Source organism: Cnephaeus nilssonii (assembly GCF_951640355.1).
Source record: "Cnephaeus nilssonii genome assembly, chromosome: Y".
Taxonomy (NCBI): domain Eukaryota; kingdom Metazoa; phylum Chordata; class Mammalia; order Chiroptera; family Vespertilionidae; genus Cnephaeus; species Cnephaeus nilssonii.
Window position 1 is genome coordinate 9466307 of NC_137096.1, and position 20986 is coordinate 9487292.

General features: G+C 43.4%; 1 pseudogene across 1 annotated transcript; it reads left to right on the plus strand.

The window, feature by feature from the left end:
* The first annotated feature begins 12031 nt into the window (after positions 1-12031).
* On the plus strand, positions 12032-14597 carry LOC307096524 (melanoma antigen preferentially expressed in tumors-like; annotated as a pseudogene). The gene is made up of 2 exons: positions 12032-12558; positions 14059-14597. The product of its transcript is annotated as a melanoma antigen preferentially expressed in tumors-like (transcript).
* Positions 14598-20986: the final 6389 nt, after the last annotated feature.

A 20986-nucleotide genomic window follows, 5' to 3' on the forward strand; every position in this document is an offset into this window, starting at 1 on the left:
TTTGCAGAGTTCTTTCTAGGTCTGTGAAATATGCTGTTGGCATTTTAATGGGGAGTGCATTGAATCTATAGATTGCTTTGGGTAGTATGGGCATTTTAATGATGTTGATTCTACCAATCCATGAACAAGTTATGTTCTTCCATCTGTTTACGTCTTCCTCTATCTCTTTTTTCAGTGTCCGGTAGTTTTCCGCGTATAGTTCTTTTACCTCCTTAGTTAAGTTTATTCCTAGGTATCTCAATTTTTTTGATGCGATGGTAAATGGGATTGCTTTTTTAGTCTCTCTTTCTGTAAATCAACTGTTGGTGTATAGAAATGCCATGGATTTCTTGGCATTAATTTTGTATGCTGCTACATTGCCCAATTCATTTATTAAGTCTATTAGTTTTTGATGGATTCTTTCAGTTTTTTTTTTTTTATGTACCATATCATGTCATCTGCAAATAGGGACAGCTTTACTTCTTCTTTTCCAATATGGATGCCTTTTATTTCTTCTTTTTGTCTAATTACAATGGCTAATACTTCCAGTACTATGTCAAACAGGAGTGGTGAGAGTGGGCATCCCTGTCTAGTTCCTGCTCAAAGGGGAAATAGTTTTAGTTTTTGCCCATTGAGCATGATGTCAGCTGTGAGTTTATTAAATATAGCTTTTATTATGTTGAGGTATCATCCTTGTTTCCCACCTTGTTGAGAGATTTTATCAAGAAAGGGTGTTGAATTTGGTCAAATGCTTTTTCTGCATCAATTGATAAAACTATGTGATTTTTATCTCTCAATTTGTTTATGTGATGTATCACCTTTATTGATTTGCGGATATTTTACCATTCTTGCATTCGTGGGATAAATCCTACTTGTTCATGGTATATTATCTTTCTGATGTCCTGCTGGATCCGATTTGGTAGAATTAGTTGAGAATTTTGGCATTTATGTTCATGAGGGATATTGGCCAATAATTCTCTTTTATTGTGTTGTCTTTATCTGGTTTTGGTATTAGGGTGATGCTGGCTTCATAGAAGGAGCTTGGAAGTGTTCCTTCCTCTTGAAATTTTTGAATAGTGTGAGGAAGATAGGTTTTAGTTCTTCCTGGAATGTTTGGTAAAACTACCCTGTGAAGCCGGCTGGCCCCAAGCTTTTGTTTGCTGTAAGATTTTGATGACTACTTCAGTTTCTTCCATAGTTATTCGTCTATTGAGATATTTAGATTCTTTCTGATTGAATTTTGGAAGGTTATATTTCTCTAGGAGTATGTCCAATTCCTCCAGTTTGTCCAGTTTGTTGGAATAGAGTTGTTCATAGTATTTTTAAAAAATCCTTGTATTTCTGTGGGGTCTGTTGTTATTTCTCCTCTTTCATTCCTGATTTTGTTAATTTTGGTCCTTTCTCTTTGCCTCTTGGTGAGCCTTATTAGAGGTTCATCAATCTTTTTTTATCCTTTCAAGAACCAGTTCTTGTTAGTTGATCTTTTGTATTTTTTTTTTTTTCTTTTTCTTTTTTTGTCTCTATGTCATTTATCTCTGCTCTGATCTTTATTATTTCCTCCCTTCTGCTTCCACTGGGCTTTTCTTGTCGCTCTCTCTCTAACACTTTGAGTTGTAGGGTTATGTGATTTATTACCGTTGTTTCTTGTTTTTTACTGTAGGCTTTTAGAGCAATGAACTTCCCTCTCAAGACTGCTTTAGCTGTGTCCCATATATTTGGGATTGTTGTGTTTTCATTGTCGTTTGCTTTCTTGATGTATTTTATTTCTTCTTTGATCTCTCTGATAACCCAGTGATTGTTTAATTGCATGCTGTTTAGTCTCCTTGTATTTGATGTTTTTGGATTATTTTTATTGTAGTTGATTTCCAGTTTTAAGCCACTGTGATCTGAGAAGACGCTTGATATGACTTATATCTTCTTGAATTTGAAGAGACTTTGCCTGTGACACAATATTTGGTCTATCTTTGAAAATGACCCATGTGCACTTGAGAAGAATGTATATTCTGTGGCTTTGGGGTGAAATGTTCTGAAGATGTCAATTAATTCCATCTGGTCTTGTGAGTCATTAAGGATTGATGTTTCTTTGCTTATTTTTTTTTAGAGGATTTTTCCAATGGTGATAGTGGGGTATTAAAGTCTCCTACTATGATTGTATTGCTGTCAATCTCTCCCTTGAGATCCTCCAGGAGTCTTTTTATGTACTTGGGTGCTTCTGTATTGTTTGCGTATATGTTTACCAGTATTATTTCTTCTTGTCAAATTGCTCCCTTTAGTATTATGAAGTGGCCTTCCTTATCTTTTTTTATGTCTTTCATTTTGAGATCTAATTCGTCAGATATAAGTATTGCTACCCCAGCTTTTTTTTTTTTTTTTTTCATTTCCATTCACCTGGAAAACCTTATTCTATCCTTTTACCCTCAGTCTGTGTGCTTCTTCTTTACTGAAGTGGGTTTCTTGTAGACAGCAGATATAGGAGTCATGTTTTCTTATCCAATCAGTTACCCTATGTCTTTTCATTGGGGCATTTAATCCATTTACATTTAAAGTTATTATTGATAGGTACTTATTTGTCACCATTTTTATTCTTTACCCCTGTGTTCCTTCTTCGCTTCTGATTTCTTTTTTTTTCTTTTTTCTTTTTTTTTTCAGCAGACCCTTTGGCATTTCTTGCATTACTGGTTTGGTGGTAATAAACTCCCTTAGTCCTTTTTTGTCTGTGAAACTCCTGATTTCACCTTCAATTTTGATTGATAGCCTTGCTGGGTACAGTATTCTTGGATTCAGACCCTTGCTTTGCATGAATTTGTATGTTTTATTCCATTCCCTTCTGGCCTAATGTGTTTTTGTTGAGAAATCAGTTGCTAGTTTGATATGGGATCCTGTGTAGGTAAATTTCTGTCTCTCTCTGGCCACGTTTAAGATTTTTACATTTTCCTTGGTGTTAGCCAATCCTCCTTCCTATCTAATAAAAGAGTGATATGCAAATTAACCATCACTCCGCTGCACCCACAAGCAATGCCCACAAGTCACACCCACTGGCCAATCAGGAGCGAATATTCAAATATACCCAACCAAGATGGCTATGGCCACAGAGAGCAGGAGGGGGGCTTGGGTTTCCCTGGTAATGGAGGAAGCCAAGCTTTCTGTCTGCCCTTGCCGGCCTAGGCCTCCACTCAAGGCTACAAAGTTTCAATGACAGAATATACATAAATCCAAACAGAAATGGTGGCAGCCACGGAGTTGGAAAGAGCAGGAGGCTAGGGTTGCCCCTGATAATGGAGGAAGCCAAGCTTTCTGCACACCCTGGCTGGCCCAGGCCTCCACTTGAGGCTACAAAGTTTCAATTATAGAAGATACATAAATTCCAACAGAAATGGCTACAACCAAGAAGCAAGCAGGAGTGTTGGTTCCACTTAAGGCTACAAAGTTTCAATTGTAGAAGATAAATATACCCGAGATACCAGGGATTCCGCCTGGTCGCCAGTGGGCATGGCCGGCCTGCAAACCACCACAGGCCCCTTGCCCAGGCCGCCCCACGCCCCAACGGTACCCCCACCCTGATCCAGGACACCCTTCAGGGAAAAACAAGCTGGCCCCACCCATGCTCCAGGCCTCTATCCTATCTAATAAAAGAGTAATATGCAGATTGACCATCACTGCAACACACAAGTTGGCTGCACCCATGTGGTGAAAGATCCTGCCCCCATGTGGACTCAAATGGCCACCACAAGATGGCCAGCATGGGAGGGCAGTTGGTAGGAAACAGGCCTGCAATTTAGGGAAGTTTTGGACCTTCAAGCCAGCAGGGGAGTGCAGTTAGGGAGCAACCAGGCCTGCAGGGAAGAGCAGTTGGGAGGGACCCAGGCCTTCAGGGGAGGGAAGTTAGGGGGAAACCGGCTGGCAGGGAGCAGTTAGACATCAAGCATTCTGGCAAGGGAGTGGTTAGGGGTGATAAGGCTGGCAGGCATAAGCAGTTAGGGGCAAACAGGAAGGCAGGCAGGCGAGCAGTTGGGAGTCAGCAGTCCTGGATTGTTAGAGGGATGCCCGACTGCCCGTTTACGCCCAGTCCCACTGGGATCGCACCTAAAAAGGGTCGGACATCCCTAGAAGGGTCCCAGATTGGAGAGAGTGCAGGCTGGGCTGAGAGAAACCACCACCCCCCCTGCGTGCACTAATGTCGTGCACCGGGCTTCTAGTTTTATTATAATGTGCCGTGGGGTTGTTCTTTTGGGGTTCATTTTGCTTGGGTCTCTGTGAGCTTCTTGGATTTGTGTGTGGTTTTCTTCCATATATCAGGAAAGTTTTTTGTCATTATTTCTTCAAACAGGTTTTCTGTTCCTTGCTCAGTTTCCTCTCCTTCAAACCTCTATTATGCGGATGTTGTTTTGTTTTGAGCTGTCCCAAAGTTTCTTTAGGCTCTCCTCCTTTTTTTTTTTTTCTAGAAGCTTCTCTACTTGGGTATTTTTCCTACCTTGTATTCTAGCTCACTGAAGCGGTCCTCTGCCTCTTCTAATCTACTCTTGATGCTTTCTATGGAGTTCTTTACAGCAGCGATGTCATTTTTCATTTCTTCTTGGTTCTTCTTCATTTCCTCTTGGTTCTTGCACATATTGTTGAGTTTGTCTTCCATTCTTTTCAGCCACATTATGACCATTTCTCTGAATTCTTTCTCTGACAGGTTGCTTGCCTCTATTTCGTTTAATTCCTTTTCTGGTGATGCCTGCTTTTCTTTCATGTGCGGTCTGTTTCTTTGGATCCCCATGATCTTACTTTTCCAGATGTCTGGTTACATAGTTCTCTCTCTCCTGCATTCATTTAAAGGCACAAAATACAACACAACCAGGTACAATGCACAAGGCACTGAACAGAAATGTATTCATGATATTAGTAACCCCAAATAAAGGTGACCAACAGGGAAAGGTGAATTGCAGGGTAGGAGAGAAAGAAGAAGAGAGAAAAGAAATGGAATGCAAAAATGAAATTGGGAAAAGGATAAAAAAGTAACAAAGAAGACAAAGAGAATAAGAAAGAAGAGGGGAACAGAATATATATATATATATATATATATATATATATATATATATATATATATATATATATATGGGGAGAAAACTCGATTAGAACAGACACTAATCCCAACAAATTCCAGCAACAAGTACCTGGAGATGAATGCACACTACAAACAAGAACTAATATTAAGTGAGGGCAGGGAAAACAGAAGCAAAAAACAAAAACAAAAAAGAAAAAAAAGGAATAAGCAAAACAATCTCACAAACAAGCAAAAATTAATATAATCAACAATCAAGCAAACAACAAAGAGAGAAAAAATATTGGAAAGTGAAGAAAGAGATGAGAGAGGTGTGTATGGACTTGGAGCAGGGGATTGGAATATAAGTAGGGTGAAATTTTAAGAGCAGTAAAATGAAGTGATAGGGAAAATCTAAAGCAGAAATAGGGTAAGGGAAACAGGACAACAACAGGGGAAAAGTGAGTAAGAGAGTGATGGCATAAAGGTAAATTTAAGGTAGAATAAAATGATGCTAAAGGAAAGATGAAAATAGAATGTAGAACACTAATCCCAAAGTAAAATAAAGAAAAAGTAAAATGACACTTTAAAAAAATCTAAAATAGTAGTAGTAATAATGCTGATGGAAAATAAAGATGTAATAATTAAAAAGGTAAAATCAAGTGAGGAAAAAAGAAAAAAATAGTTTCTTTATTAAAAGATGAAAAAAATAAAAAATGTGCAGTAGTGAAGGTCATTCACTTCCTCTACTGTTCTGTTTGGCACGCCTGTTTCCTAGTCAGGACAGTGTTGAAGTTCCCTGAGTTCCACTGCTCCTCTGTGTTGTAAGTCAGTCCTGAGTTTTAAGCAGGCAGTACATCTCTATTTCTTGTATTCCTTTATTTGTGTTTACACAAGAGTCCATTTGTGATTCAACCCCTGGGTGGCAGTGTTTCTGGATTGACCTCCAAGTCTATAGGTTCTCTCTAGCTGGTATTTAGATTTTGTTTTTCCTGTGGCACTTAATACTTTGTTTGTGGGAGTGGGTTGCCCTAGAGCTGTTTCTCTGATGGTTATTCCCCGCTCTGATCCCCAGGTTCCAGAAAAACAACTTTCCCCTGCAGTCTCTTTGGTTGTCCCCAATTTGGTGAACCTAAGTATTGGGCTTAGTAATCAGAAGCAAGGACTTAAAGAGAAAAAAAAAGAAGAAAAAAAAAAGAGCCAGAGTAAGTGTGAGAACTCCAGGGCTGTGGTGCAAGTCTGTGCAGTCTTTTTTCCTCTCGTGTCTAAGCAGCTGGCACACTTTTAAAATATCTAGGCTGTCCTTTTGTGTCCAGATTAAAATGGGTTGCTTTTTAGAGTTCTCTTCTGTTAGCAGCTCTGAGGACCCCCTTCCACATTCAGGGATCATGCCAGCCACAAGGGCCACGGATTTTTCTGGGCACAGACTTCCCCAGGTTCTCCACCTCCCGCTGTACACGAGTTTCTCTCTCCTGCTAGGTCCATGAACCTCACCTTATCCCAGGCAAAATCTGACCTTTGTGTGAGGGAGTGTAGAGCTCCTTTGAATCCGTGTGCTTGCGCCAATTGGGGACCTGTATTCTCAGGTTCACAGCTGTAAGGTGGGTGCCATAGATGTAGATTCTCTAGTTGGTGTATAAAAATGCCATAGATATCATGGCGTTAATTTTGTAGCCTGCTACATTGCCAAATTCATTTATTAAGTCTAATAATTATTGATGGAATCTTCAGGGTTTTCTATGTACAGAATCATGTTATCTGCAAATAATGACAATTTTACTTTATTTTTTTTTCCAATTTGGGTGCTATTTATTTCTTCTTCTTGTCTGATCACTTTGGCTAGCACTTCTAATCCTGTGTGGAACAGGAGTGGTGAAAGCAGCATCCCTGTTTTGTTCCTGTTCTTAAGGGAAATGGTGTTAGTTATTACCCATTGAGTACGAAGTTGGCCATAGCTTTGTCATATAAGGCTGTTATTATGATCCTTCTAGTCCCACTTTGCTGGGCTTATCAGAGAAGGTGTTTAGCTTTGTCAAATGTCTTTTTTGCATCGATTAATATGATTATTTGATTTTTGTCTCTCAGTTTGTTTATGTGACATATCACATTTATTGACTTGTGGATATTGTACATGACTTGCATCCCTGGAATAAATCTCACTTGTTCATGGCGTATGATCTTTCTGATGTAATGCTGCATCCGGTTTGCTGGAATTTTGCTGTGGATTTTAGCATCAATGTTCATCCGGGATATAGGCCTGTAATTGTTTTTCTTTGTGGTGTCTTTAGGTGGTTTTGCTATTAAGGTAAAGCTGGCTTTATAGAATGATCTTAGAAGTATGCCTTTCTCTTGCATTTTTTGGAATAGTCTGAGAAGTATTTAATTTTAATTTCTTTGATGTTTGGGAAAACTCCACTGTGAAGCCATCTGGTCCAGGGCTTTTGTTTGCTGGAAGCTTTTTGATTACTGTTTCCATTTTATCACTAGTTATCGACCTATTCATGTTGTGTTTTTTTTTTTTTTTATTCTTCCTGATTGAGTTTTAGAAGCTTATATTTTTCTAGGAATGTGTCTATCCTGTCGAGGATGTCCAGTTTGGTGGATGCATGTCTGCTCAAAGCCTGGGTTAGGAGAGCTTAATGTGGGAAAGCCCATGCATAGGGACTGATCCCCAGGGCCTGTGAAGGTCCACAGATGCAGGGCTTGCTCTGGAACCCAGGAAGGGCATCCTGCAGCCAACTCAGAGCCTCTCTGGATCCAGGAAAGCAGCTTGGATGTTGTTTTGCCTTCTGCACATTGAGCATGTCATGTTCTCCAAAACAGCTCAGATGAATTGGGGGGAACTCCTGATTTCTGTCAATAGTGGGTGTCCCAGCATCAGGATCATGAGTGGTTGGCTGACATTCCAGGAATGCAAATAGAGGGCTCTCAGCCTTGAGAGCACATTCTAAGCACCACCCTCCTGCTCCAAAAAAAGAAATTTTCAGAAGAGCATATGCCTTTGGATTCCAGTAGGAATCATATGCTCAGAGACTGCTCTGGGCTGTACATAAGTGAGAGCCATGATGAGGGCAGGTGGTAGGTGACCAGAATATGGTAAAAACATCCCCCAGATTCATGTGTGGGTGCTGGGAGTCAGCGGGGCTGGTCCAATACTGGGCAGGAAGGACAGCCCTTGATGCACATGTGTTCCTGCCTCCAGTGCCAGAGGTCATGCCCTGGGAAAGCAGGCTCTGCATGGGGGTGGAAAGAGGAATGTTTCTTGCTCTTGAAGACGACATGTTCAGCTTAGACTTTGTTTCTAGGTCATTCTAAGTGGTCCCTCCTGCCTCCTTGTATATCCTGGACTCTGGGATCTCATAGAAGCTTCCTGAGCTTAGTGTCCTACAATTTTTCACTTTCTGCCTGGTGCATGTAATGTTGGTGTTAAAGACTAATACAGTCCCCAGGTACCACCACTCTTGCTAAAAGCCCAGGATACAAGTCTATATTAACTTCCTAAACTCATTACAGTTTGAACCTCTTCCAGAAATCTAATCAACCAGTCTGGACTTTTCTGGTGAACACCACTGTGCTAATCTGTCACATGGTCCCTCTCCCTGGAATATGAGAGTTGTTTGGGCATCACATTGCAGGGGGTAGATAAGAGCCTGCAGAAAAGTTGTGCCTCTCTCTCTCCCTCTCTCCCCACCCCTCTCTCTCTGTCTTTCTCTGTCTCTCTCTCTCTCCTCTGTCTCAATCTCTCTATGTTTGTCTCTCAATTTCAAAAGATCCAATGTGTGAGTCAGTGCAGCATGGGATATCCCAAATTATGGCAGATCTTTATAAGCCAAATTCTAATACAGCTTCAGATCTTTGAAGGGGAAGGTGTATGTGTGCACTGTGCTGAGACCTGAGAGAGAACACACTTCCCTCACAATCTGAGTGAGAATTTTAGGCCCAGAAGGAGCTTTTTGAAGCCAATTTGCATGGTTTGTTCCCTGGGGATGAGCAAACATTAGTTATCCATACAGACTTTGGCAGTCATGTTTATGGCCAGGCCCCTAGAACATGCCTGGGCCTAATGTGCTGCCTGTGGAAGGTTGGGATGTGAAAGAGGAGGCCTGAGCCAAAGAGAATGCCCTCTGGAAGCAGCTTCTTGATAAGGTTACATAGGTCTTTTGGTCCACGTGTATTTTTCTCTGTGCCACCAAGATTCCAAAGAACCCAACACTCTCGCCCCTCAGTGGCTTTCAGAATTGGATATGCCACTTCCCAGGTTCCCCTGCCACACCTCTCCTCTGGCCTCTGCACAGCCCATTTTTACATTTAATTTTCTCAAGCCAGTTTGCTGAGCTCATCTGGTCAGGGTTTTTGAGTTTCCCAAAGGTGCACCTTGTCCCTTGGTCCCATACAAACTGGCACCCATCCATTCTCCTGATCAATCCCTAGATGTGATTTTTGGCCATACCTCCTTTGGGGAAGGCTTTATCCTCAAAATCTGGAAGACCAACTGTCCCTCTGTTCCTCTTTGAATGGGCACGTATTTGCAGTTGAGGTAACATCAAGTGTCAGGGACTATTTGGTACTCAATACTGTTGCATTGTATACCTTTTTCTCTTGAGAGGATACCTTGTCTGCCTAATGGTGTGTTAACAGGAACGTTAGTGAATTTAGATGTGGTACCAACAACCCATCAAGTCTACTTCCATGTTGGTTTCATTTTCTTTTCCTTTCATGAATGGACCTAGGATTCAGTTGGAGGTGTATAGAGTGCAAAACCCAATCATGTTAACTGCCTGGAGATCCAGTACTAAGGTTCAGCTTTCAGTTGGAAGTTGCCATTTCAGCTAGGACCTCAAAAGAAGGTGTGGCCAGATGGGGTATATAATGGTTTCTGAGGAGGCTGAGGAGGGATCAGAAGCTAGAGCATGAGAGTCACTGCCCAGGTCTGAGCAGAGGGCTTCCTGCACCATGTCCACTCTGGTGAGTCAGGAGCCTAATGTGGTCCTCAAGGACTTGCAGGAGAAGGTCCCACAGAGAATTGTCATTTTATCCTAAAAAATAAGCAGACTTTGCCTTTGCCTCTAGATGTAGGTTAGCCATAATCCAAAACGTTTTGATTTCTGGTTTGATATATCCCATTCATAGAGATTTTCAGGGCAAATTTTCCTGCTATCTGAAAGTAGAATATCCCTAAGGAACCTATTGTAGGCCAAATTGGCAAAATCCTTTTTAGCATTTTAGCGGCCAGTCTGTGTGTCTGACAACAGATCTTAAGGGAGGTCTTTCATAAAAGCCAAGTGATGTTTAGAAAGAGAGGAAGGGAGAAAGAGAGAGAAAAACATTGATGGGAGAAACATCCAACAGCGGTCTCCTGCCCACCCTATACTGGGGCTTGGGAATGGAGCCTGCAAGATTCCTTTGGGTGCAAGGGTGGATGCTCAACCAACAGAGCAACACTGACCAGGGCTTGCAGTCACTTTTTGAGAGGAGGCTTAGTTGTGACCTGAGAGCCCTCTGTTGTCATGGACTAAGTGGTCATTCTAATATTCATAGAAGGGACACACAATAAAATGTACATCTCGGAATTAATGGTTATTTTTCTCACCTCTAGCTCCCCGATTATTTAGAAAACTTTTGTGCTGCTTTTATGCTTTCTCACTTAAAACATATCAAAGGCCACAATGTACGCATTGTGTGGGTGTTCCTTAATCTTCCCCATCTGTTTTATTTGTTGGAGCTTAGCAAGAGGTGGTGCGGGACCAGGGGCTGCTGCCTATTCCAGGTGCTTTCAGTCCTGGAAAGATTTTCCCTGAAAATGGTGGGACCATCTCTCTGATTTCCCATTACTCATTGCACAGCAGAATTACAGGTAGATAGTGGGTAGATGTGGGAGGGGTCCAGTGGCCACCTCACCACTCCTTGGTGCCTGGTGAGGTGCTTGTCCTGCCAGGAAGCCTAGGAGAGGCAGGGCTGAGTGGCTTTTCGGCCCCTAAGCAGAAAACCGGATTGGGGTAAATTGGGACGCTCCAGTTGTTGCCAGAGCAGTGCCTTTGGCCCTCAGCTGGTTGCTCTGAAGGGAGAGGGAACAGGGTTGCTCATGCTCAGCCTGACATGATGCCTTCGTCCCTAACGTCTCCCAGGATCTCTTTAAGAGCCACTTCATGCCGAGACCGGTTTGGATCAGTGGATAGAGCGTCGGCCTGCGGACTCAAGGGTCCCAGGTTTGATTCCGGTCAAGGGCATGTACCTTGGTTGCGGGCACATCCCCAGTGGGGGGTGTGCAAGAGGCAGCTGATCGATGTTTCTCTCTCATCGATGTTTCTAACTCTCTATCCCTCTCTCTTCCTCTCTGTAAAAAATCAATAAAATATTAAAAAAAAAAAAGAGCCACTTCATCAGGATGAACTTCCAGGCTCCACGCAGACTTCTGGACCTGGCATGCCAGAGCCTGCTGAGGGATGAAGCCTCGGCCATCACTGCGGTGGAGTGGTTGCCTATGGAGCTCTTCCCACCTCTGTTCACAGCTGCCTTGGCCGGGAAGCACAGCAAAGTCCTGAAGGCCATGTAGCAGGCTTGGCCCTTCCCCTGCCTCCCTCTGGGAGCCCTGATGAACCATAGGGAGCCTTACCATGATATCGTGCAGGCTGAGTTCGATGGGCTGGATGTCCCGCTTGCCCAGGAGACTCGACCCAGGTGAGGGGGATTCAGCAGCCTGGTTGGGCCCTGGGGATTTGATCAGTTACATCTGGGATACGGGAGAGTGCAGGGCCAAGGAGAGAGTTCAGGGAGGCCTTGAAGGTACTGCTGTGGTCCTTCTGAGATCAGGTTTCGCATATATAGGACTGATGAAGATGCAGAGGGTGACCGAAGGGACATGAGTCCACCCTTCCTAGTGGCACCTAAAGGTACCAGGAATGGGGACCATGAAGGATCCCAGTAGTGCAAGGAGCAGCTGATTTCCAGACTCAAGGCCATAGTCTCATTTGCTGTTATCTTAATTCATCCCAGGCTACATCCTATTTTCTCTGCAGGAGATGGAAAATGCAGATGCTCAATTTACAGAGGGGAGCTCATCAGGATTTCTGGATCTTGTGAGCCGGAACCAGAGCTGATGTGTGCTCGTTGCTGGAGCCTGAGGCCCCACAGCCCATGAGAAAAAGGGTGAAAGTGGATAGCTTAAGGGCAGGGCCAAAGCCACCCTTGGCCCCCGTGTGGGTGTTAGTAGACCTTTGCCTCATGAAAGGTGTCCTTGATGAGTCCCTCAGGTACCTGATTAAGAAAGTCAGCGAAAGGAGAGGTTTGCTGCACCTTTGCTGTAAGAAGCTGAAGGTTTTAAATTGTACCTGGAAGCTGTCCACTCTAAGAAAGTTCGCTCCTTACCTGGGCCTGATGCTCAATCTGCGTCGGTTCCTCCTCTCCCACGAATTTATGTTTTCTCATACCACCTTGGAGCAGGAGGAACAGTGTGTTAACCTGGTCACCTCTCAGTTCCTAAGCCAGTCTCACCTCCAGGAGCTCTATTTGGATGATGTCTCCTTCCTCCAAGGTTGCCTGGACCAGATGCTCAGGTGAGGGGTGGCGAGGTTTCCCTGCAGACCAGAGCAAGCCCCTTCTCATTTCAGTCCACAGTGATGGGACCTGCTATGTGCGGTCCATCAGCCGTGCTAAAGAGCCTGAATCACTAGATGATCCTGGATATGTTGCAGCTCGACTCTGTTCAGGATTTGCAGGTAAATTGCTTCTTACCTGGGCCAGATGGTCAATCTGCGTCGGTTCCTCTTCTCCCACGTCTTTACATCTTCTCACACCACCTTGGAGCAGGAGGAGCAGTGTGTTAGCCTGGTCACCTCTCAGTTCCTCAGCCTGTTCTGCCTCCAGGAGCTCTATTTGTATGATGTCTTCTTCCTCAAAGGCCGCCTGGACCAGAACCTCAGGTGAGGTGTGGTGAGGTTTCCCTGCAGACCAGAGCGAGCTCCTTCTCATTTCAGTCCACAGTGACAGGACCTCCTATGTGCTGTCCATCAGCAGTGCTAGAGAGCCTGAGTCACCAGAAGGTCCACACAGTCAGTGTCTTGTTCACTGCTCTGCCACCTTGCATGTTGTCAAGTAAACCCCCCGCCCCGCCAGACTAAGGTAGGATGTATGAACTAAGAAAGATGCTATTAAAGAGACTCTTGCTAGGAATGGAAGTAAAGGGGGTTTCGGGCCAGTGATGGTAGCTTGGGAATCTTCTAAGTGGTGTCTGAGGGAAGATTATGCAATGGAACCAAGTGAAGATGGCAGTGAAGAGAGGAAAGTCTATCAGAGGTGAGGTTTCAGGGGTTAAGGTCCACAATTAGCGATTTGGTGATGGCAGCCTTTCAATCCAAACCTGCTTCGAATCACCTGTCTGCCAGGGCTTGCCAAAGGGTCCTGCTAAGGGAATGCCTGGTAAATGCAGGATTCTGGAGGGAGGAATCATGAAAAGGGATATGTAGTTTGTAGACAATGCAGTGATCTAAGTTCCTGCAGGGTGGCAGCCACCGCTGGATTTTGCCCAACTGTGTCCAGATTTGCTCTTTTGGCAATTATGCCAGTAGCCTCATGGGCTAAGAGATGAGGGAGACAGGTGTCCAGGCTGTCGCTGGAAGGGAGCCCAAATTGAAGGCATTTCGGGTCATGTCTCCAATACTAAACTTCACTGGTTGCTTCCTGCTTGAGACATTGTGTCAGGCTCCATTCTGAGCTCCTCCCATATTTACCTACCATCATTCATGCTCACAATACCTGTGTGTATGAGGGTGGGGGTGTATGATGTGCTCCTGGTGACAGATGAGCAAATGGAGAGTATGAGGTTTCATCCAGTTGAAATCCTCGCAGAGCAGATAAGAGATGGAGAAAAGATTCCACTCAAATTTGCACTGACATGAATCACACTTGTCACTGTGCAACATCCTGTGTTTGATCATCATCTGGAAGACTTTAGACTTTGGTGACATGGGCCTCTTTACCTTAAGGCCTGCCTTATGCTCATATTGCTCTTCCCCCAAGGTCCTCCCCCCCTCACCTAACTGCTCTATATCTCCCAGCTGCCTGAAGAAGCCTTTGGAGACTCTGTCCATCACGAACTGCCTGCTTTTAGAAAGTGACTTGAGACATCTCTCTCAGCACCTGAATGTCAGCCAGGTGAGAGTCCTGAATTAAGGAGGCTCAACCTGACCAACCTCAATTTCTGTTAGAGAGAGCCACCCCCACACTGCAGGACTTGGACTTGGATGAGTGTGGGATCATGGACCCCCAGATCATGGTCCTCCTGCCTGCACTGAGCCACTGCTCTAACCTCATGACCCTAAGTTTTTGTGAAAACACCATCTGCATGACCGTCTGAGAGGACCTGCTTCGCCACATCATCGGGCTGAGCAAGCTGAATTGCGTGCTGTATCCTGCCCCCCTGGAGAGTTACGAGGAAAGGAGCAGCACCATCCACCTGGGCCGACTTGCTCAGGTGCATGCCAAGCTGAAACATATGTTCCAGGAGTTGGGGCAGACCGGCATGGTATGGTTCTGTGCTTACCCCTGTCCTCACTGTGGCTGTAGAATCTTCTACAACCCAAACCCCATTATGTGACCCTGATACATGTCTGTCTAGCTCGGTGCACATCTCATAGGCTTTACTCTCGGCTCTTGGACACTGAAGCCCAGACATAAGTGTATCTTAAAGGAACCCAGCAGCCAGTTTCAGACAACTACTCAGTGGTGGGGGGAAATGCTGACAGGGGGGCAGATGGTTTCTTTGGGGAGATGGGTTCTAAGGAGTTAGTGATATGCACCTGAATCTCTAGAGGGGAGGGATTCTGGCTTGGGAGGTAGATGCAAGGATTACCTTTGCTTGAATGGTTGTGAATAAATGTCAGTAATAAAGGGAACTGAATGTGAACCATCTGGTGTCCTCTATGACATATTAACACGATTCTCCCATCTGCAGTTACTGTTTAAATAAGAGTGCATGAGCATCTGTGATGCACAGACACTAGTCTGGTGAGGTTGGTTCCAGGAGATCCATCACCATTTATCCTTTCTGGTTTGGTGGTCCTTCTGGGGCACCAGTATCTCCTCCCTTACCTCTGTGAATGTTCAGTGGGTCAACCCACAGAAGGTGCATCCATAGGGGCTGGAACGAGTGGCCTCCTATGAGCACTACTGAACTACAACTTCCTAGGGGCCATGGACTCAAACACTGATCCCCACTGGGAGCCTCCATTACTGGCCTTTGGCTGCTCCATGGTAGAGCTTCCCTGTGCACAAGTCAGACCCCAGTACTGAAAGGGACATCATCCAGCTAGTCAGAGGCTTGAACTCAAAAATCCATGCCTGTCATCCCCCTGGATCCAGCCCCTGCTTGAATTCAATTAATTGTGGCCAGTAAACACAGTTATATTCCTTTCAGCATAATGCTAACCTGGCATAAAACTTTGCTTAGTATCCGTGTACTATACTAAGAATATGAAACCATTTGTGGAGGCTAGGTCATAATGTGAGAAGACTCTCCCCACATGTCCCTCCTTCCCCTCAATCAAGGAGGTCGTAAACCAGCTCTGAGCCACAGACTTGTCCTGGGTTTTGTGTCTGAAGAGTGGACAACACCAAGCCAGTTCCCGGAGAGCACTTAAATGGACACAGGTGAAGATCACTCTGGGCAGTTGTGGGTATGGAGGGCCACCTTGAGGGGCAATACAACCAAGTGAAAGGGAGATGTCATACTCTGCGGGTGGATCCCATAGTCAACGCAAAGTCAGCTGTCCAGTAAGAAACAGGCTCCCTGTCTACATGCCACTGCATTCTGGCCCTAGGCTGTCTCATTTGGCATACTGAGTGGCCTGCCAGAGGAACACCTGGGAAGAAGGCCACACACCCAGGCCCAGGGGCAGGGCTCTATGTGTGCATCTAATCTCCCTTAATGTGAGGGAGTCAGTCCTGCTTTATCTCCTTCTACTGCCTCTCATGCAGTGCCAGCCACCCATGTGCTTGCTGCTCTCTGCTGGGTGTAAGCAGCTTCCTAGTTTGCCACACAAAGCACCCGGCCCTTCTTACTTTTTATTGCCGTTACTTTATAAACTTCTTCCTTCCCCTCTTCTAGTTTGGGCCCATCAACTTGGGAGCATATTTTACCATTTCTTAAGTACATTTCCTATTAATTTCAGAGAGAAAGGGAGAGGGAGAGAAGGATAGAAACCGCAATAATGAGACAAAATCATTGGTTGGCTGTCTCCTGCACATGACCCTGGGGAGTCAGTCTGAACTCAGGCATCAGTCCCAACTGAGAATTCAATTATGACCTCTTGGATTATAGGTCTACTGAGTCACACCGGCCGGGCACACTCTGCTACTTCTAGTGGTAAGAGAAAATGCTGAAATATCTATAACAGACAGTGAGGCCCACAAAACCCAAGAAAGAGGATCAGAGAACAAGAAAATGCTTCTCTCTTATCTCTCTCTCTCTCTCTCTCTCTCTCTCTCTCTCTCTCTCTCTCTCTCTCTCTCAGTCTCTGTCTCTCACTTGCACATGTCTTCCTATCTCCACCTTGACAGGGAACAGTGTCCATGATGGGAATCAGAACCTCTGGAATTTAGGAAAAGTATAAAAATGGGTAGGTTCTGGGGGAGGAAGGGCATGGACTAAACATTGCATGATCTGGGTGATGTTTGCTCACCCCATATAGAGATCGTGTCCCATTATGTTGTGTTGAGATTCACTTGTGTGGCTAACTTATGTAAAGCACTTCTCAGCATGTCCTGTTCTGGACTTACCCACTGTTATTAGCATTAATAGTGATTATTAGTAACCAGAAGCAAGTTAAGGAAAAAAAGTGAAAGTCAGTGCACCCTGGCCAGTGTGGCTACGCATAGTCCGGTGCATTACAAAGGTCACCTGTTTAATTCCTGGTCAGGGCACATGTCCAGCTGGCAGGTCCGGTCCCCAGGAAACCATTAATATTTCTGGTTCACATGAATGCATGCTTCTTTGTCTTTCTCTCTACATTCATCTCTCTCTAAAGAATCAATTTTAAAACCCACCACATTAAAACAAGACAAAACAAAAGAAAACTCATTGCTTCATGTTGTCTCTCAACAGGGTGTCCTGCACTTGACACTTTACTTCTTCTGGAGACCACAACTGAGAAATCCAGCAAAATTCTTCATTAGAATCTGGATTTTTCTATTAAAATATTCAAAAAGGCACAGTACCAAGGCAATGAGTCTTACAAAGTGCATGTTTAGATAGAGACATCATCTGTGAAGATGGGCATACAGGGGTGCTGCCTAGGTGGTGACTGGTGGTGCACAGGGATCCTGTACATGAAGGCCCTATAAATGGGGGTCTCCAGGCCATCAGAAATAAAGCAGGAAGAGTAAGGCACACATAGTCAGTTGCTTACTATTGAATGTACTCCAGAATCCACCAATCTGCATAGCAGTCAGGCAGGTTGGTTTAGGGCATCTGGGAGACAGGGCTGTTAAAGGGAAGACTCTGAATAAAGAAGAGCCAAAGCCTGACCTGCTTGGCTGAGGGGTTGATTTTTTACCTGTGAACCAGTAGCTCAGGGTTCAATTCCAGTTCCGGGACATGCCTAGGTTGTGGGCTCCAAGCCCAGTAGATGGCTTGTAGGAAGCAGCCAATCAATGATTCTCTCTCACCATTGATGGTTCTAACTCTTTCCTTCCTCTCTGAAAACAATAAAAATAAATATATCTAAAAATATAAAATAACTTAGGGTTATGATACCCATAATGTCCATTTAAGAAACACAAGAAGGAGCCTTTTGTCATAGTCAGAATTTTTATGCTGTTCATTCTTCTCCTTTAATTTTCCTTTTTGTCCACTTCCCCAGAGGATTGTATATAATGTGTTTTATTCTATACTGGGAAGATTTGTATTGTTTGCCTTCTTGTTTTTCTCTGCACTAAAATACCTTATCAATTCAAACCTACATTGGTAAAATTTAGCTGAGTAAATTTGATGTGCAAGTGGCTTTATTAAGTATTTCACCAATCCAGCAGCATACCAGGTGGCAATGAAAAAGGGTCTCACTGAGCCAATCCAAACAGGGCTTATTCCCTCACTGCCCCCCAATCTGACATGCTAGACTTTAAAGTCCTTAAAAAGATGAGTTTCCAACTTCCAAATTTTTCAATGAACTTCACATACACTATTCTAATAAAATTAATTTTAAGAAACCACACATTTTTGTGGTAATTTTTAAAATTTGCATTGCAAGTTTTGTTGATAACTATACACTAAACAAGCCAAGAGGTGAATTTTTGAAAATGTTTCCTGTTCATGGTTTTTGTTTACATTCATTGATAAAATTACTGAGGTCTCATGATAAAACTTGATGTTTGGGCGAGCATACCCTTTATGGTACATTAAATGTCAAATAGTTGAAGAGAAAGTTCATGAGTAGTTGTACAGTAAAATACATATCCCTATCAAGGGGCACTTTTGTTCATTTCATTCAGAGGTGTAATCAGGAAAGATAACTGGTTCAGTTTAAGTGTAATCTCTGTTTCAATCTTATTCCCATATCAGTCAGGTGCTGATGTCATTTCAATAAGCAAAAGGATGCTTCCATTTAGATTTCTCCAAACATTGATATCAATCCATATGTAATTTTTCTTCCTACTTATATTATTCCTTTAATGGTTGAGGACATACAAAATGCCATAGGAAGGAGGTGAACAATTTTTTTTCAGACTTGTTGGAGGTTCCTCGACACTTTTTTTCATTTAGGTTTTCCAAGGAGAATACTTAATTTGTTTCATGCACTGGGCCTCTAGTATCTACACTAATAAAAGAGAAACCTGCAAATTAACCATCACTCCGCTATGCCAAGCCACGCTAACCAGCCAATCAGGAGCGAGTGTGCAAATTAACCCAAACAAGATGGTGGGGGCCACGGAGCTGGAGGAAGCAGGAGTGTTGGGTTGTCCCCGGCGATGGAGGAAGACAAGCTTCCTGCCTGCCCTGGTCGACCCTGTCATCTGCTCAAGGCTACAAAGTTTCAATTACAGAACATAAAGAAACCGTAGATACTTGCTCCCAGCTGGCTCTGGCCTCCACTCAAGGAGGTGCTGAAAAAAAAAGAAAAATAGGAGGGCCTAGGACCTTGGGTCACCAGGGGGGTTGATCAGGCCTGGATGGGATGGCAGGGGACATTGGGGTAAGCAGACTAGCAGGGGGCCAGTTGGGGGTGAGTAGGTCATCAGTGGGGGTCAGTTGGAGGTGATCAGGACAGCGGGGAGGAGTTTGGAGTGAGCAGGCCAGCAGGGGGGCAGTTGGGGGCAAGCAGGCCAGCAGGGGGGCAGTTGGTGGTGAGCAGGCTGGCAGGCAGAGTGGTTAGGGGCAAACAGGCAGGAAGGCATGCAGGTGAGCGGTTGGAGCCAGCAGTCCCAGATTGTGAGAGAGATGTCCAACTGCCGGTTTAGGCCCGATCCATGTAAACCCCCCTTTGAGGGGTCCCAGATTGGAGAAGTTGCAGGCCGGGTTGAGGAATACCCACCCTGTGCATGAATTCCATGCACCAGGCCTCTAGTTCCTATAATAAAAATTTTCTAGAAGAATTTAACAGAGAGATTGAGAATAACACAGTCATAGTAGGAGACTTTAACACCCATCTGGCTTCCCTGGATAGAGCCTAGGGAAAAAAAAAAAAAAAAAAAACATAACAAGGAATCAGACTCTAAAGGACAAAAAGGATCTGATGGTTTTAATTGACATTTATAAAACAATTCATGCCAATGCAGGATATACATTCTTCTCAAGCACCCAAAATCATTCACAAAGAGAAACCACATGTTAGGATAAACAAGCAGTCTCTACTAGTTCAAGAACTGAAATCATATCAAGCATCTCTCAGATCACAGTGGAATTAAAGGAAAAATCAACTACAGTAAAAACAACCAAAAACATCCAAACACATAGAGGATAAATAGCATGTTAATAAACAATGACTGAGTTACCAATGAGATAAAGAAATAAAACAAAAACTTCCTGGAAACAAATGAAACTGAACACAGAACAACCCCAAATCTCTGAGACACGGCAAAAAAAGTCCTGTGAGTGAAGTTCATAGCACTACAGGCATATCTCCTTTATTTTATTTTATTTTATTTTATTTTATTTATTTTATTTATTTTTTACAGAGAGGAAGGGAGAGAGATAGAGTTAGGAACATGATAAGAGAGAAACATTGATCAGCTGTCTCCTGCACATGCCCTACTGAAGATGTGCCTACAACCAAGGTACATGCCCTTGACTGGAATCAATCCTGAGACACTTCAGTCCACAGGCCCATGCTCTATCCACTGAACCAAAACAGTGATTGCTACAGGTATATCACAAAAAAGAAAAAAAAGAAAAGAAAAGGGAAAGGGAAAGGGAAAGGAAAAGGGAAGAAAAGAAAGAGCAAAAGAAAAAAATCAGCAATAAACAATTTAACTCTACAACTTAAATAACTAGAAAGAGAAAAACAAAGAAAATCCCAGTTTAAGTAGCAGGAACAACATAATAAATATTAGAGTAGAAATAAATAACTGAAAAATACAAAAACAAAACAAAACAATGAAAAGGAGAGATGGTTCTTTGAAAGGATTAACAAAATCAATAAACCAGTCATTAGCCAGAATCTTCAAGGAACAAAGAGAAAGACCCAAATAAATAAAAACAGAAATAAAAGTGGAGGACTAACCACTGACAGCACAGAAATACAAAGGATTGTAATAAAATACTATGAACAACTATATTCCAACAAGCTAGAGAGTATGGATGAAATAGAGAAGTTCCTTAAAAATTGCAAAGTCCCAAAACTGAATCAAGAAGAATAAAAAAAAAATGAATAGGCTAAGAACAACTAATGAAATGGGCTAATGAAATAGAAGTAGTAATAAAAAAACTCCCAACAAAAAAAAAGCCCAGGTTTAGATGGTTTCATGGGGAAGTTCTACCAAACATTAAAAGAA